We start from the raw sequence: 17,483 nt of genomic DNA, 5'->3' as shown, positions 1-17,483 counted from the left end.
CTGATGAATTTAACATTTTTGAATTTCAAATAACACTGAATACTTTATTTTGTAACAGCTTTACTTATATGTAATTCACATACCATACAAGTCATCCATTTCGAGTATACAATTGAATGATATTTAGTATGCTCATAGATATGTACAACCACCACCACAGTAAATTTTAGAACACTTTCATCCCCTCAAGCAGAAAACCTGTATCCTTTAGCTTTCAACCCCCAAACATTCATCTCTATCCCCTATCCAATCCTAAGCAATCACTAATCCTTTTTTTTTTTTTTTAAGGAGTATCACTCTTTTCGCCCAGGCTGGAGTGCAATGGTATGATCTGAGCTTACTGCAACCTCCGCCTCCTGGGTTCAAGTGATTCTCCTGCCTCAGCCTCCCAAGTAGCTGGGATTACAGGCACCTGCCACCATGTCCGGCTAATTTTGTATTTTTAGTAGAGACAGGGTTTCACCATGTTGACCAGGCTGATCTCGAACTCCTGACCTCAGGTGATCCACCCGCCTTGGCTTCCCAAAGTGCTGGGATTACAGGCATGAGCCACCATGCCCGGCCCCACTAATCCATTTTCTATCTCTATAGATTTGTCTTTTTTGGACATTTCATATAAATGGAATCATATACTATGTAGTCTTTTATGACTGGCCTCTTTTAGCATGATGCTTCAAAGTTCATTCACGTTGTAGCATATATCAGTACTTCATTCAATTTTATAGCTGAGTAATATTCCATCCTATGGAAATATCAATTTTGTTCATCCATTTATCAGTTGATAAACATCTGAGCTGTTTACCTTTTAGCTATTATAAATAATGCTGCTATGAACATTTCTGTACAAGTTTTTGCATAGACACATCTTTTCATTTCTCTTAGGTATAGATTGAAGTGAAATTGCTGAGTCCATTTGGTAACAGTATCTTTAACTTTTTGAGAAACTGCCAGACTGTTTTCCAAAGTGGCTACCCACCATCAGCACGTATGAGGGCTCTATATCCCGACCAACATTCATTACTATCTGATGTTTTTATTACAGCCATTCCTAGTGGGTGTGAGGTAGTATTTTTTTCTTACAATTTTTATTTTAGGTTTGGGGGTACATGTGCAGGTTTGCTATACAGGTAAATTGCATGGCACTGGAGTTTGGTGTACATATGATTTTGTCACCTGGGTAGTGAGCATAGTACCTGATAGGGTAGATTTTTTGTTGTTGTTGTTGTTGTTGTTGTTGTTGTTTTGAGATGGAGTCTTGCTCTGTCACCCAGACTGGAGTGCAGTGGTGCGATCTCGGCTCACTGCAACCTCTGCCTCCCGGGTTCAAGCAATTCTCCTACCTCAGCCTCCTGAGTAGCTGGGATTACAGGCACACGCCACCATACCCAGCTAATTTTTGTATTTTTAGTAGAGATGGGGTTTTGCCATGTGGGCCAGGCTCGTCTTAAACTCCCGACCACAGGTGATCTGCGCACCTCAGCCTCCCAAAGCGCTGGGATTACAGGCGTGAGCCATCAACACCTGACCTATAAATTCAATGCGATTCTGATCAAAATCCCATTGGCCATATTCAAGAAACTGGCTAGGCAAATTCTAAAATTTACATAAAAGTGCTAAGTGCCAAGTAGAATTAAGATGCTCTTTTTAGAAAGAACAAGGTAGAAGAAATTGCCCTACCAGAAGTTAGTACATATTATAAACTCTTACTGTATCACTGTAGTAATTAAGACAGTAGATGATGGTGCAGGATAAACAAAATAGGCCAGTGGAGAAGATCAAGCCCAGAAACACATAGAAGACACTTGAGGCGGGGCACGGTGGCTCACGCCTGTAATCCCAGCACTTTGGGAGGCCAAGGTGGGCAGATCACGAGGTCAGGAGTTCGAGAACAGCCTGGCCAACATAGTGAAACCCCGTCTCTACTAAAAACACAAAAAAAAAAAAATTAGCTGGGCATGGTGGCAGGCGCTTGTAATCCCAGCTACTCGGGAGGCTGAGGCAGGAGAACTGCTTGAACCTGGGAGGTGGAGGTTGCAGTGAGCTGAGATCAGATCAGCACTCCAGCCTGGGTGACAGAGCAGGACTCCATCTCACAAAAACAAAAAAAAAAAGGAACTTGGGAAGTGACAGAGGCGGCACTGCAGATCACTAGATAAAACACGGACTATTCAATAAGTAGCACCAAAACATGTATTTACCCACATAGGAAAGAAAGAAAATACAGTCCATACTCCAACCTTAAAGAAAAATGAATTCCTGCTGAAGGGAGGAGAATTTAAGAAACAAAAGGGCTAGAAAAAAAAAAAAAAAATTGATAAATGTTTCTGGTTTCAAGTGTTTTAATTTGGGTCATCTGTTTTACTCTATAGAAGGTGAAAAGAGTAAAAGACGGAATTTACAAGGATTTGTATTCAGAATTTATAAAGAATTTCTGGAAATTGATTAGAAAAAGGATTTCTATTTCCATTAAAATAACAAAATTACACTGAAAATCATTGCCAAAAAAAAGGTATAAAGTATTTTTAAATAATCTTAAAAGAACCGAGGAACTAGAAAGCTAGTAAGGAAAAGATAACCTTAAAAGCACCAAAAAGCGGCCGAGCGCGGTGGCTCACTCCTGTAATCCCAGCACTTTGGGAGGCCGAGGCGGGCAGATCACGAGGTCAGGAGTTCGAGACCAGCCTGACCAACATGGTGAAACCCCGTCTCTATTAAAAATACAAAAATTAGCTGGTCATGGTGGCATGCGCCTGTGATCCCAGCTACTCAAGGCAGGAGAATCACTTGAACACGGGAAGTGGAAGTTACAATGAGCCGAGATTTCACCACTATACTCCAGCCTGGGTGACAGAGCATGACTCCGTCTCAAAAAAAAAAAAGACTGGGCGCGGTGGCTCATGCCTGTAATCCCAGCACTTTGGGAGGCCGAGGCAGGCGGATCATGAGGTCAGGAGATCGAGACCACGGTGAAACCCCATCTCTACTAAAAATACAAAAAAATTAGCCAGGCGTGGTGGCGGGCACCTGCAGTCCCAGCTACTCAGGAGGCTGAGGTGGGAGAATGGCGTGAACCCAGGAGGCGGAGTTTGCAGTGAGCCAAGATCGCACCACTGCACTCCAGCCTGGGGCGACAGAGTGAGACTCCATCTCAAAAAAAGAAAAAAAGCACCAAAGAGCTAGAAAGATAGTAAGGAAAATGGGGCCGGGTGTGGCAGCTCACACCTGTAATGTCTTTGGGAGGCAGAGATGGGCAAACTGCTTGAGCCCAGGAGTTCAAGACCAACCTGGCCAACATGGCGAAAACCCATCTCTACCAAAAAATACAGAAATTAGCTAGGTGTGATGGCATATGCCTGTAGTCCCAGCTACTCAGGAGGCTGAGGAGCGAAGGATCACTTGACCCCAGAAGGTTGAGGCTGCAGTGAGCCAAGATCACGCCACTGTACTCTAGCTGGAGCAACAGCATGAAACTTTGTCTCAAAAAAAAAAAAAGAAAAAAAAGGAAAATCTAGGCCAATCATCTAAGGAAAAGTGCAAACCCAGAGAGGTAAGCGAACACTATATATAAAATGAGAAAATATATATGCATTCACTTCAGCATCGGAATCAACTATTTAACACAGTACTGGGGGACCTGACCAATACCACTGTAGTAGGAAAGAAAAGAACATAAGAAAATTAAAAATTAAAAAAGAAAAGTTAGAAATCTCATTACTTAGAATATGTTCTAAAAATCTCATGATTTAGGCTGGGCGCGGTGGCTCAAGCCTGTAATCCCAGCACTTTGGGAGGCCGAGACGGGCGGATCACGAGGTCAGGAGATCGAGACCATCCTGGCTAACACGGTGAAACCCGTCTCTACTAAAAAAAATACAAAAAACTAGCTGGGCGTGGTGGCAGGCGCCTGTAGTCCCAGCTACTCGGGAGGCTGAGGCAGGAGAATGGCGTAAAACCTGGGAGGCGGAGCTTGCAGTGAGCCGAGATCCGGCCACTGCACTCCAGCATGGGTGACAGAGCGAGACTCTGTCTCAAAAAAAAAATATATCATTATTTAGAATATGTTCATCAACCTGGATAAATGAACAAAATCAACAAACAATTAAAACTAATAAGAGAGTTCTGCAAGGATGCTGGATACAAAACCAAATTACCAAAATATCAATAGCAATAACTTAAGAAGCGATAATCCAGAAAATATTGTTTTGAAAAGTAAGATACCACTCAGAATAGCACCAAAAGATGTATATCATTAGGGAATTAACAAAGGACACCCTGTTAAATTTGTTTACAGTTTTTCTTGATGCAAGAAGAAACAGAATTGAGAGCTTGGAGATAGACATGTAAATATGTAAATTTGATTATATCAGAAAGGATTTCTGCTTACTGAAGGACACAATGGACAAATTTAACAGATGACAGATTGAGAGGAGAGATTTGCAACTCTTTTTTTTTTTTTTCTGAGACAAGGTCTGGCTTTATTGCCCAGGCTGGAGTGTGGTGGTGCTATCTCGGCTCACAGCAACCTCCACCACCCGAGCTCAAGCCATCCTCCCACCTCCGCCTCCTGAGTAGCTGGGACTATAGGCGCTCACCACTATGCCCAGCTAATTTCTGTATTTTTTGTAGAGACAGGGTTTTGCCATGCTGCCCAGGCTGGTCTCAAACTTGTGAGCTCAAACCATCCACCTGCCTTGGCCTCCCGAAGTGCTGAGATTACAGGTGTGAGCCTCTGCGCCTTTAACACTGACAAGACTCCTTCAACAAGAAAAAGGAACACTAGTAGTAGACACACGGGCAAAGAAAATGAATAGACATTTTACAGAGAAAGAAATCCAGAAGATTAATCACCACATGAAAAATAAGATAGTGGCTGGGTGCGGTGGCTCACGCCTGTAATCCCAGCACTTTGGGAGGCTGAGGCAGGTGATTCATGAGATCAAGAGATCGAGACCATCCTGGCCAACATAGTGAAACCCCGTCTCTACTAAAAAGACAAAAATTAGCTGGGCGTGGTGGCGCATGCCTGTAGTCCCAGCTGCTTGGGAGGCTGAGGCGGGAGAATCTCTTGAACCCAGGAGGCAGAGGTTGCAGTGAGCCAAGATCACACCACTGCACTCCAGCCTGGTGACAGAGCAAGACTCCATCTCAAAAAAGAAAAAGAAAAAAGAAAAATGAGATAGCATTTTACACCCATTAAACTGGCAGCATTGGAAAGTCAGGTAATGGCAAGTGTTAGTGGCCACATTAGAATACAGGACCCCGATATCCTCACATGTCTCAAATGCACTGCTGGTGGGAGTGAAAGTTGGTACCACCATTCCGGAAAGCAATTGGCAACATTCACACCCATGAACACACACACTCCGGTAATTCCCTTCTTGGGCCTGTATCTCAGAGAACTTCTCACAAAGGCCCTGATGGAGACATGTACAAGGACATTCACTGCAGTATTGTTTGAGGTCATGGGTGTTGGCAACAATCTAGATCCCCATAGCCAGGGGAATGAGTGTTTAGGTAAAATGTGGAGACAGGCACACCATGGCATAGTATGCAGCAGCAGGTAAACACCATCGACATAAAAATCTCTTTAAAACAAAGTGCTGAATGGAATGAAAAATAGAATAAGATCTATTGCCTATACCACTAAAGTAAGTTAAAATATTTGCACACAAAACAATACACATTTTTTTTTTTTTTGAGACTGAGTCTTGCTGGGTTGCCCAGGCTGGAGTACAATGGCACAATCTCGGCTCACTGCAACCTCTGCCCCCCAGGTTCAAGCGATTCTCCTGCCTCAGCCTCCTGAGTAGCTGGGATTACAGGCACACACCACCATGCCTGGCTAATTTTTGTATTTTTAGCAGAGAGAGAATTTCACCACGTTAGCCAGGCTGGTCTCAAACTCCTGACCTCAAGTGATCCACCTATCTTGGCCTCCCAAAGTGCTGAGATTACAGGCATGAGCCACCAAGCCCGGCCAACAATACACATTTTATAAGAACATATACAAATAAAAGAGTGCACATCAAACACAATACACTAGTTGACTTTGGCAGGAAGGGAATTAGAAGTGGGTAATGGTGATAAAGGGGAATAACATTCAAGGGTAAAACAAGGGGCCATTGCAAAGACAAAAATAGAGGGTCATGAAATTCAACCCTCTGCACCTGACATTAAAAGAGAAATGCAGAGAAGGAACCATCAGGTAGCTAGTTTAGATAAAATGATCAGGGCAATCAGGGAAGTCTCCTCAGTAAAGATCAAAGGTAAAGACCAAGTTAAAGACCAAGTCTGGGCTGGGCACAGTGGCTCATGTCTGTAATCCCAGCACTTAGGGAGGCCGAGACAGGCAGATCACTTGAGTCCAGGAGTTAGAGACCAGCCTGGTCAACATGTCAAAACCTCTATCTCTACTAAAAATATGAAAATTAGCCAGGCATGGTGGCGGGCAACTGTAATCCCAGCTACTTGGGAGGCTGAGGCAGGAAGAATTGCTTGAACCCAGTAGGCGGAGGTTGCAGTGAGCCGAGATAGCGCCACTGCACTCCAGCCTGGGTGACAGAGCAAGGCTTTGTCTCCCAAAAAAAGAAAAAAAAAAAAAAAAAAGGACCCAGTCTGATGGTTTTAATGTGTAAACAAAGGGACAGAGCACAAGATAAGAGAAGAGGTAGGCAGAGACCAGTCATATAGGGACGTATAATAAGGTCAGATTGTATTCTAGTAATACAATGGGACATCACTGGATGGTTTTAAGCAGAGGGTGAAATGATCTGAATTATGGTTTTAAGAGAATACTTTGGCTTTTGCATAGAGAATGGGGTGGGACCAGGGAATCAGAGTCAAGGTCAACAGTAGAAATGGGAAGACCCGTCAGGAGGCTACTGCAATAGTACAGGCAAGAGGTGAAAATCACTCAAGTGACAAGTTTGTATTAGTTCATTTGCATGCCGCTGATAAAGACATACCCAAGACTGGGCAATTTACAAAAGAAAGAGGTTTAATGGACTTACAGTTCCACATGGCTGGGGAGGCCTCATAATCATGGTGGAAGGCAAGGAAGAGCAAGTCATGTCTTACATGGATGACAGCAGTCAAATAGAGAGCTTGTGCAGGGAAACTACTCTTTTTAAAACCACCAGATCTGGTGAGGCTTATTCACTCTCATGAAAACCACACAGGAAAGACCCACCCCCATGATTCAATTACCTCCCACTGGGTTCCTCCCATGACACATGGGAATTGTGAGAGTTACAATTCAAGATGAGATGTGGGTGGGGACACACCCAAACCATATCAGTGGTGGACAGAGGTTGTAGAGATAGAGAGAAGGGAACTAACCATGTGTGAGTTTGGGAGGAACAGCTATCCAAATTCCTATTTTGGATGTGGAAAAATAAGGGAACAGGAGGCATCAAGGATAATTCCTAGATACTTGAGCTTGAGCAAGTAGGTGGTTAGAAGTGCCATTTACTAAGATGCGGGAGGAGCAAGCTTGGAGGAAGAAATGAAGAGTTCCTTGACCATACAAAATTTGAGAGGCCTTTTAGACACCCAAGTGAAGACATAGAGTAGCTTGATATGTAGCCTGGAGCTGGAGAGACAGGTTGGTTAGGAATTTGTTCAGTCACACAGTAAGTTCAGATTAGAACTGGAACCTAGACTTCCTGGTTCAAAATCATTCACTCCCCCTTTCCTTTTAGCTAAATTAAATGCGATCATTTGACCCTGCAGCAAATGTGAAAAGAGGAAGCCAGGGTGGCAGGCAGTGTAAGGGCACCCACAAGTCCCATGGTCCTCACCAAGGTGCTCCTCCTTCCCACAGGCAGAGGGGTCTGAGCATGACAACAACTACGACCAATGGTGGCACCATCCTAAGCCTACTGGTGGACATGGCTGCTGAGTTCTACCCTTCTCTGTCTCTATTTATCTATGGTGTGGTCCCTGTGGCTGCCAGTATCATCACTGTCCTCCTGCCAGAGATCCTTGGCCAGCCACTGCCCAACATGGTGAAAAGGTGGAGAAGGACCTGGAGAGAAGGTGGGCTGCACCCTCCCCCAAGCTTCTTTTGTCATAAAAGGTCAGACCAGGGGAGAGCAGGGACTTAGGCAGGGTCATGCAGCTGGTCTCTGATGGAGCCAAGGCTGAAATCCAGGCCCCCTGAATCCTATTCTCACACATTGGCTGAGTCCCAGGAAACCTCCCTGAGACTCTCAGCTCTTGGAAATAGTGGGTGGCTTTGGATATAAAGTAGGACGACTGAGCACAGACACTTAAAAAGAATCCCCCAACTCTACTCCTGAACGCTGTTTCTCCTTCCCTCCCAGGTGGAAAGAGAAACTGGGGCAGCAGCAACAGGAACAGCAGATGGTCCCACTCCAAGCCTCCTGAGGACTGAGAAGGAGCAGAGGGTGGAGAGGAGGAGTGCTGTATCTCTTGGATATCCACACCAGGAGGTAGGTGGAGAAATGGCAGCCAGTAGAGGGCAGGGCCTATAAGGTCTCAGAGAAATGCTTCCCCTGGGCCCCACACTCCTGGCCAGACCCACCCAAGACCACTTCATTAAAAGTAACTATGGAGCCAGCCCTCTAGTCCCAGCTACTTGGGAGGCTGAGACAGGAGGATCACTTGGGCCCAGGAGTTCTAAGCAATATGCCGATGGAGTGTCTGCACTAAGCTCAGCATGATGACCTCCTGCAAGCAGGGGACCACCAGGTTGCCTAAAGAGGGATGAACTGCTCCAGGTCAGAAACGGAGCTGATCACTAGTGGGATCACACTTGTGAATAGCCACTACACTCCAGCATGGGCAGCATAGCAAGACCCTGTCTCTTTTTTTTTTTTTTTTTTTTTTTTTTTTTTTCCGAGACGGAGTCTCGCTTTGCCGCCCAGGCTGGAGCTCAGTGGCCGGATCTCAGCTCACTGCAAGCTCCGCCTCCCGGGTTCACGCCATTCTCCTGCCTCAGCCTCCCGGGTAGCTGGGACTACAGGCGCCCGCCACCTCGCCTGGCTAGTTTTTTGTAGTTTTAGTAGAGACGGGGTTTCACCGTGTTAGCCAGGATGGTCTCAATCTCCTGACCTTGTGATCCGCCCGTCTCGGCCTCCCAAAGTGCTGGAATTACAGGCTTGAGCCACCGCGCCCAGCCCGACCCCGTCTCTTAAAAAAAAAGAAAAAATGCACGATTTATCCCATTGTTCCCCTCTGGCCCATACATAGTGGCCACTCCACATTAGCCAACCCTTGGTTCAAAACCCTTCAGTGACTATCTATGTAGAAAATCCAGTGGAATCTACAAAAACACTACTACAACTAAAACATGATATCAGCAAGGTTGCAGGTTATAAGATCAATATAAAAAAAGGAATTGTGGCCAGGCGCAGTGGCTCACGCCTGTAATCCCAGCACTTTGGAAGGCTGAGGCAGGCAGATCACAAGGTCAGGAGTTTGAGACCAGCCTGGCCAATATGGTGAAACTCCATCTCTACTAAAAATACAAAAATTAGCCAGGTATGGTGGCTCATGCCTGTAGTCCCCGCTGCTTGGGAGGCTGAGGCAGAAGAATCGCTTGAACCAAGGAGGCAGAGGTTGCAGTGAGCCGAGATCACACCACTGCACTCCAGCTTGGGTGCAGAGTGAGACTCCGTCTCAAGAAAACAAAACAAAACAAAAAAAGAATTGTGGCCAGGAGCAGTGGTCACGCCTGTAATCCCAGCGCTTTGGGAGGCCGAGGTGGATGAATCACCTGAGGTCAGGAGTTCGAGACCAGCCTGGCCAACATGGTGAAACCCTGTCTCTACTAAAAATACAAAAATTAGCTGTGCGTGGTGGCGTGCACACCTGTAATCCCAGCTACTCGGGAGGCCGAGGCACAAGAATCACTTGGACCCAGGAGATTGAGGTTGCGGTGAGCCAAGATCACACCACTGCACTTCAGCCTGGGCAACAGAGTGAGACTCCGTCTCAAAAAAAAAAAATTGTGTTTCTAAATACTAGCAGTAAACAATCAGAAATTGAAATTTAAAAAACAATACCATTTACAATAGCATCAAAAAATATAAGGAGACAGCAAAAAGATCAGTGGTTGCCAGGGGTTCAGAGGGAAAGGAGAGAGATGAGTAGGCCAGCATGGGGGATTTTTTAGGGCACTGAAACTATTCTTTATGGTACTATAATGGTAGATACATGACATTATACATATCAAAACCCTCAATAACCTATAAGGCAAGTAATAGCATTATCCTCAAGGTGAGGAAGGCTAGGAGATATACTTGAACCTGGAGAGTTAGCTTGGCAGAATTCAGGATGTGTATACACATACACACCCCTTACTCCTTTCCTTCCTTGCCATTTTCTCTACTCCCTTAAAGGTTTTCTTTTGGTGATAGAGAAAAACGTTATGTCTTGCTCCTCCTCCTCCCACTTCAGCCTTTCCTGGAAAGGTAAAAGGAGCTAAAAAGAAGGCAGCCAGTAAGGAGGCTTTCTTTGAGGCCCTTCCCCTCCCTGAGGTGGGTGCAAATATCTGGAAACAGGAGGCAAGAAGAAAGGAGAGAAGAATGCAGAGGCAGGGGACAATAGCCCCTCCTCCCTAGGCCAGATCCTGGCTGCAGGAGCAGTTTGCCACCTTACATCTAGGCCCTTGCCCAGGAAGTTCAACCCCTCAGCTAACCTTAGCTTTTCTGTTGTACCTTTGGACTTTTCTATAGCACTTCTGGACTTTTCAGTAATCCTGCCTCTAGAGAGCCCTAGGCTGGCAGTAGGGAGGCTTTTCGCACAGCCAGGAGAGTGACTGAGGTCTGATCTCCTCCAACCTCCATCCTCAGGTCTTGCCTCCTCCCCATCCCCTTCCTGCCTTTCCTGGGCTGGTAGGAGCCAGTGCTGATGGCACTGGGGAAACCGCATGAGAGCAGGATGAAGGACAGCCACGACCAGCAGTTCAGGACACAACCCAGGATGCCCGGGGCCTGCTCTGCTGCTCACATCAGGAAGGACCTGAGGGTGCAGGCCATGAGGTGCTCTGGCAGGGACTGCAGAGTGGCCAGAGCAGGGTGGGATGAAAGCTGTGGCTGCCCAGCACAACAGTTAACCATTCACCAGGTCCATCTGCCCACCCAAGGCCTGCTCTGGGCTAACAGGACCCTGCCCTAGGCCTAAGAGCCTGACTCCAGCCACATCCAGAGCCAGGCATGCACTGTCCCAGCCCCAAGGAGAGGAGGAAGAGGGCTGGCATTACCCGCAGCTGGCCCTGCAGGGGAAGGGGGCAACCATGCTAAGGCTAACCCAACACGCAGGTCGGTCCTAGACGGGTGCTAGATTTAGTCTCCAGACCCACCCTTCTTCCCTGCCCTGATCCCGTCCCCTAGCCTTGGCCTGATGACCCCCAATCTACCAGCCCAGCCTTCAGACCCTGAAGGTGGCTCTGACTCACCCCCCAACCCCCCACCTCTCGGCCTTCGTGCTGCCCCAAGACCCTGTCGCCAGGGTTAATCTCCAGGCCTCATTTCCCTGGTCCTGCCTCAGCTGAGAATGCGAGGATCTGCACAGCCTTCTCTCTCAGCTTCTCCACCTGCTGCAGCTACCCTTCCTGATCAGATGGCCGATTCAGGGTAGTCCCCAATGTGAGCCAAGTGAGTGCCCCTTCCTCCATGTGTCCCCACCCCTGTCCCTGATGCCCCGCCCTTCCCTGGTCTTTAACTGCCTCTCAGTCAAACTCACACCACCATCAAGCACAGAGTTTCTGTCCATTACCTCACCAAGACTGGCTAATACCATTTCACAGGCCAGGAACATCTTGTCCAGCCCACTGCCATCCCCTGGGCCAGGCTTCTCCACCTAATTTCTTCCTGGCCCATTATTTGGTGTTCCTGTCCAGTCCATCCTCCCACGACTCCAGAAGGATCTTGAGTCACCAGCCTGCAGTCTACAGCCAAGAGTAGCATAGAGTGAGTGAAGCGTTGAAGCAATGGACTTACCTCTCCTGTCTGAGCCCTGCCTGATCCAGTCTCTTTTTTTTGAGATGGAGTTTCGCTCTTTCGCCCAGCCTAGAGTGAAGTGGCACCAACTCGGCTCACTGCAACCTCTGCCCTCCTCCCCCCGCACCCAGGGTTCAAGTGATCCTCCTGCCTCAGCCTCCCAAGTAGCTGGGATTACAGGCACCCACCACCACGCCCAGCTAATTTTTTTCTATTTTTATTTTTAGTAGAGATGGGGCTTCACCATGTTGGCCAAGCTGGTCTCAAACTCCTGACTCATATCTGCCCACCTCAGCCTCCCAAAGTGCTGGGATTACAGGCATGAGCCATCGCGCCCAGCCCTAATCCAGTCTTTAATTGAAAGTTTGATATTAGGCCAGGATTACACGCCTGTAATCCCAGCACTTTGGGAGGCCAAGGCGAGCAGATCATGAGGTCAGGAGATGGAGACTATCCTGGCTAACATGGTGAAACCCCGTCTCTACTAAAAATACAAAAAATTAGCCGGGTGTGGTGGCAGGTGCCTGTAGTTCCAGCTACTCAGGAGGCTGAGGCAGGAGAACGGCATGAACCTGGGAGGCGGAGCTTGCGGTGAGCAGAGATTGAGCCACTGTACTCCAACCTGGGCAACAGAGCGAGACTCGGTCTGCCACTGCACTCCAACCTGGGCAACAGAGCGAGACTCGGTCTCAAAAAAAAAAAAAAAGAAAGAAAGTTTGATATTTTGTTCATCGTGAACTTTTGCATTAATTTTGGTTTTTAAAGGCTACATTAAAATATTATTTATCATAATTGTTGAGTTTTTTTGCATCCTCTTAAATTTGCACCTCACCTCACCCTAGTCCCAACCCTGCCCTGCACACACACCTTCCTCGGCTGCCCACCGCTTAAGGGACATTCAGTGACTTTCATGACTGGCTCCAGCCAGGCTCTCTGGGCTCCTCTCTATGTGCCCACTGCCCCAGCTCCCAAACCTTTGCATGATCTCTATCATAATCTTTATCCCGTAGAAACCTGATGGTTTGTTTACTATTACCTGGGCAAAGAGAACACTAGTACAAAGTCCTTAAGTCGGAAAAGTGCTTGGCAGGTTCTGGGAACTGCAAGGCCAGTGTGGCTGGGGCAGAGCAGTGAGGAGTCAGTGGCAGGAAACGAGGCTAAGTAGGAAGCAGGGCTGCTCCTGTGGGAACTCAAGCTTTACTCTGAGAAGGCTGGAGAGTTGTGAGAGCATTTTGAACAGAGGAGAGACATGATATAACGTACATATCAAAAGGGCCTGAGACAGTAATCCAGGTGAAATACAACACTAGCAAGATCGCAGTGGTTGCACTCTGGATGTATTTAAGGAAAAGACAAGAGGATTTTCTAATGGATTAGGTTTGGCTTGTGAGAGAAAGAATGGAGTCAAGGCGGGGCTCCAAAGATTTTTGGCCTGAGCTACTGAAAGGACAGGGTTGCCACCTGCTGAGATGGGCAAGGCTGTGGATAGAGCAAGTTTGGGGTTTGGGATGAGTCATGACTGAGATGATTCTACACATCCAAATGGAGCTGGCTGGCAGGCAGCAATAATGACAGTGGTAATAATAAGCATAGCTCCAGCCGTAGGGCTCACTCTGAGTCAAGCATTTTTCCAACACTTTCCATGTCTAAACTTATTTAATCCTCATCATGGCCCTAGGATGTAGAGCTATTATTATTCCCATTTTACAGAGGAGGAAATATTGGATAGACAAGACTGGTGTTCAGAGGAGGCTAGACATACACATTTGGGAGTCATTAGTGTGTGGGTGGCATAAGCTCACCTGGAAAGTGGGTATGAAGGTCCAAAGACTAAGCCCAGACGGGCGTGGTGGCTCACGCTTGTAATCCAAGAACTTTGGGAGGCTGAGGTGGGTGGATCACCGAGGTCAGGAGTTCAAGAGCAGCCTGGCCAACATGGCAAAACCCCATCTCTACTAAAAATACAAAAATTAGCCAGGCGCGGTGGTGCATGCCTGTAATCCCAGCTACTCAGGGAGCTGAGGCAGGGAGAATTGCTTGAACCCAGGAGATGGAGGCTGCAGTGAGCGGAGATCGTGCCACTGCACTCCAGCATGGGCGACAGAGCAAGACTTCGTCTCAAAAAAAAAAAAAACAAAAAAAAAGTTGAGCCCAGACACTCCAAAGTTCAGAGCAGGATGGCAAGGAACATCTGCAAAGGAGAATGTGGAACAACAGCCAGGGGAGTAGGAAGAGACCCAAGAGGCGGTGTCCCCAGAGGCTAAGCACAGCAAGGATTTCTAGAAGGAGGAAGTGCTGAAGAAAAAGCACTTTGGAAACTGCACATTGAGATCATCATATGAGGAGACAGTTTTGGGTTGGGCACTGGCCACTAACTGGCCTTTGGCAAATCACAGGGCCTCAGCTTCCCCATCTGTAAAATGGTTCTTTAGAGATTCCCCAGCTAGGACACCCTGTGGCAGGCCCTATCCTTAGCACCATCTCAGGACCACTGCTTGGACCAGGCTTACCACCCCCATCCCTCTCCTGTCTTCTCCTTACCCTCCCCTTGGCCCCAACCCCCACCTCCCACCATTTATCTCACTAGAATTTTCTGTTCATAATCTGCAATTTTGCTTCTAAGGGGTTCCCTTACCTTGAACCAGGCTGGGGGGTTGAGGGCAGTGTTACTGTAAATAGTTGTCCTCAACTCCTGAGATGCATCCCTCACTCAGCCAGGGTGCTCAATTGCTCTCCTCTGGCCCAGGCCCCTGGCTCGGGCCCAAAAACCAAGTAGGTTGCAGCTGCAGCTGGAGAGAGGAAAGAGGCTGCCTATTAACCCCCTAGAACCCAGAATCTCAGAAACTGCTTTGGAGAGGAAGGCTGGCGCCATGGGTGGGCAGTGGGACTAGGGCTTGGAGCTGCAGATCGAGGTGCAGGAGCGTGGAGCTGGGAGCCAGGAGACTTGGGGCTAGAGGCCTCATGTAGGGGATAGGAAATGAGGTCTGTTGATTGAAGGCTAAAGATGGAGGCTTGAAGCTGAGCGTGGGAAACTTGGGACTAGGGTCTGGGATTAGGAACCAGAAAACCACGTACTGGGGCTGAGGGTGGCTGTCACACTGACCCTACCAGAAGAGCCCAGACAGCACCCCTCAGGTCCTCTGGGAACTGGAAAGGACCAGAGAAGGGGCAGCAGGATGAAGTTGACCCCTCTAGGGGACTGAGCCAGGGAGGTCACAGGAAGCCAGGCGCAGGAAGGGCTCCCTAAAGAGAGTACAGTAAGGGGTCCAGAGGTGGGCAGTGTCTGGGAAAGGTTGGGGCCAGGGAAAGGAGTCCTTCAAGGGGGCAGGAGTAGAGGCCGAATGGGTGACGGGCGGTGCCTAAAACTATCACATCAGAGCTGGAGGTTTTCTAGATAAGCCAGTCCAGAGTGACCCACCTGTGTTCCTCAGAAGCCGGTCCTATGAGACGCTCCATGTTAAAAAAACATCCTGTGGAGAAATAAGTTTGGGAAATGCTAATCGTTCTCTTTGCCTCTCAGAGGCTCTCAACACACGTTTGCCATGTATTTGCTTGGAGAGGTTCCTGCAGTAAAGAAAGCCTAATTAATTTCCCATTTAATCACAGAGGCCTTTTTAAAAAGACAAATAAATAAATAACACCTACTAACATCCACAAAATAGACTGAGGAACACTAGGCTAGCCTGAGTTCCCGTTTTACTTTCAGAGACACTGAAGCTCAGAGGATAGAGGGATCTGCCAGGACACAGAACAGAGTCAAGTCCCAGGTGTCCCATCTTCAAGGAGCATCAGAGCTGGGAGAGCCCACTGAGGCTACCAGGTCCAACTTTGCCTCCATCTCCACTCCATGTACAGAAGAGCAGACTGAGGGTGGGAAAGAGGCCATGACTCCTCTTCTACAAGGTGCTAGACAGGGTCCTGCGACTTGACTCAGTCTGGTGCCCTGACATACCACACAACCTCCAAAACCAGATCACCCTCCCTGAACAGGCCTGCACCCTCCACATAGGGCCAGCTTCTACTGACCATCCGTCCACCTTCCTTCACCTTTTTATCCTGTTCCTGGGAAATGTATGGGCTCCAGTGTGCCCTAATACCTTTCCCAAAATCATTTTGTCTCCCCAACAAGCTCATAAGCCCCATGGTTTCTGGGCTCTGATTTCTCCTGTTCCCTTCCCTGTCCTTCTTGCCCCCGTCCCCTTTCCACAGAGATAGTGGGGCCAGGAGTGTCTCAGCTCCAGACCTTGTCCAAGGAAGGAAGGAATGAAGGAAGGAGGAAGGGAGGCTTTTCCCAAAGGGCAACCTCTCAACAGGAAATGGTAGCAGTGCAGGGAGAGAGGCAGGAGCTGGGCTTGGTCCGTCTGGGGTTTGGATGGTGGCGGACAGCTCTGCTTGGGCCCAAGCCTCCTCATTTGTATCCCTGTGCCTTTCCCCCAGGGAAAGCACAGTGCTGGGCATAGACTCCAGTCCGATCCTTAGGATGGAGCTTCATTACCAAGCTGGAGGAGGCAGGACATGCTATGGGCTGCACTGTGTGGTTTTTAAACTAGTGAAACTCTGGTGACCTGTCCCCTGAATGCAGGGCAAGGGAACAAAGGGTCCCCATAAGGAGGGCTACAGCTGGGGCTGGGCTTTTATTCATGTGTTCCTTCAGGCTAGGCTGTTATAATAAGAAAACTAGAGCAGACTGGGCATGTGCTCAAGAGAGAAGTTGTTCACGCCTGGGGGGAAGACATAGGGATACAAGTGAGGAGGCTTGGACCCCAGCAAAGCAGTCTCCCATCATCCAAACCCCAGACGGACCCAGCCCAGCTCCTGCCTCTCTCCCTGCACTGCTACCATTTCCTGTTGGGAGGTTGCCCTTTGGGAAAAGTCTTCCTTCCTCCTTCCTTCATTCCTTCCTTCCTTGGACAAGGTCTGGAGCTGAGACACGCCTGGCCCCACTATCTCTGTGGGAAGGGGGCAGGGCAAGAAGGACAGGGAAGGTTGTCTACATGCACCCTATACCCTCTGGCCGAGCACTGCTCATTCTCGGTCTCCTCGGTCTCCTCAAGGGGCTTCTTGCAAACCCCCAAAATCCCCAGGGAACGGAAGCTCTAGGCGGCAGGCCCCTCTCCCTGCCCCGGCCTCCAGCCACAGAGCTCAAGTCCTAACTTGATTGTGCACTGTTAATCACTGCGTGTGCCTGCCGGCAGAGTAAACAGGCGGCCTCGGAGATCCTCTCATTCTCATCAATCTCTGACCCGGTCAGGCCTCCATCAGCAATGGGGCTGGCAGGAGGCGCCAAGGGGGCGGGGAAGGGGGGCTGTGGGTCCAAGATCATGTCAGGTCCTAACGAAAAGGCTGATTGCCCCACAGTGGGAGCCAAGCTTTGGCCTGCGCCTCGGCGGGGAGGAGGGGGAGACTTGAGGACCCGGCGTTCAGGGAACTGGGGGAGGGAGCGGGCAAGGGGAGAAGGAGGCAGGAGATGAGGTGGATACATCGCCATTGACATTTGGGGAACCTTTAGGATAGGGG

At 48.4% G+C, this 17,483-nt stretch overlaps 1 protein-coding gene across 1 annotated transcript in view; it reads right to left on the bottom strand.

Moving 5' to 3' along the window:
* The window catches only part of SLC22A9 (solute carrier family 22 member 9), a 161,329-nt gene extending 146,651 nt beyond the window's left edge, over positions 1-14,678 (bottom strand). Inside the window, exon 1 of the mRNA XM_017882646.1 lies at positions 14,602-14,678. The gene's annotated coding sequence lies outside the window, so the exon portion shown is untranslated. The remainder of the gene's footprint in view (positions 1-14,601) is intronic.
* Between the last annotated feature and the right edge of the window lie 2,805 nt (positions 14,679-17,483).

Source organism: Rhinopithecus bieti, unplaced genomic scaffold, assembly GCF_001698545.2.
Source record: "Rhinopithecus bieti isolate Rb0 unplaced genomic scaffold, ASM169854v2 scaffold_13271, whole genome shotgun sequence".
NCBI lineage: Eukaryota > Metazoa > Chordata > Mammalia > Primates > Cercopithecidae > Rhinopithecus > Rhinopithecus bieti.
Note: the sequence above shows the minus strand (reverse complement) of the source record. Positions and strands in the feature narration are given on the sequence as shown.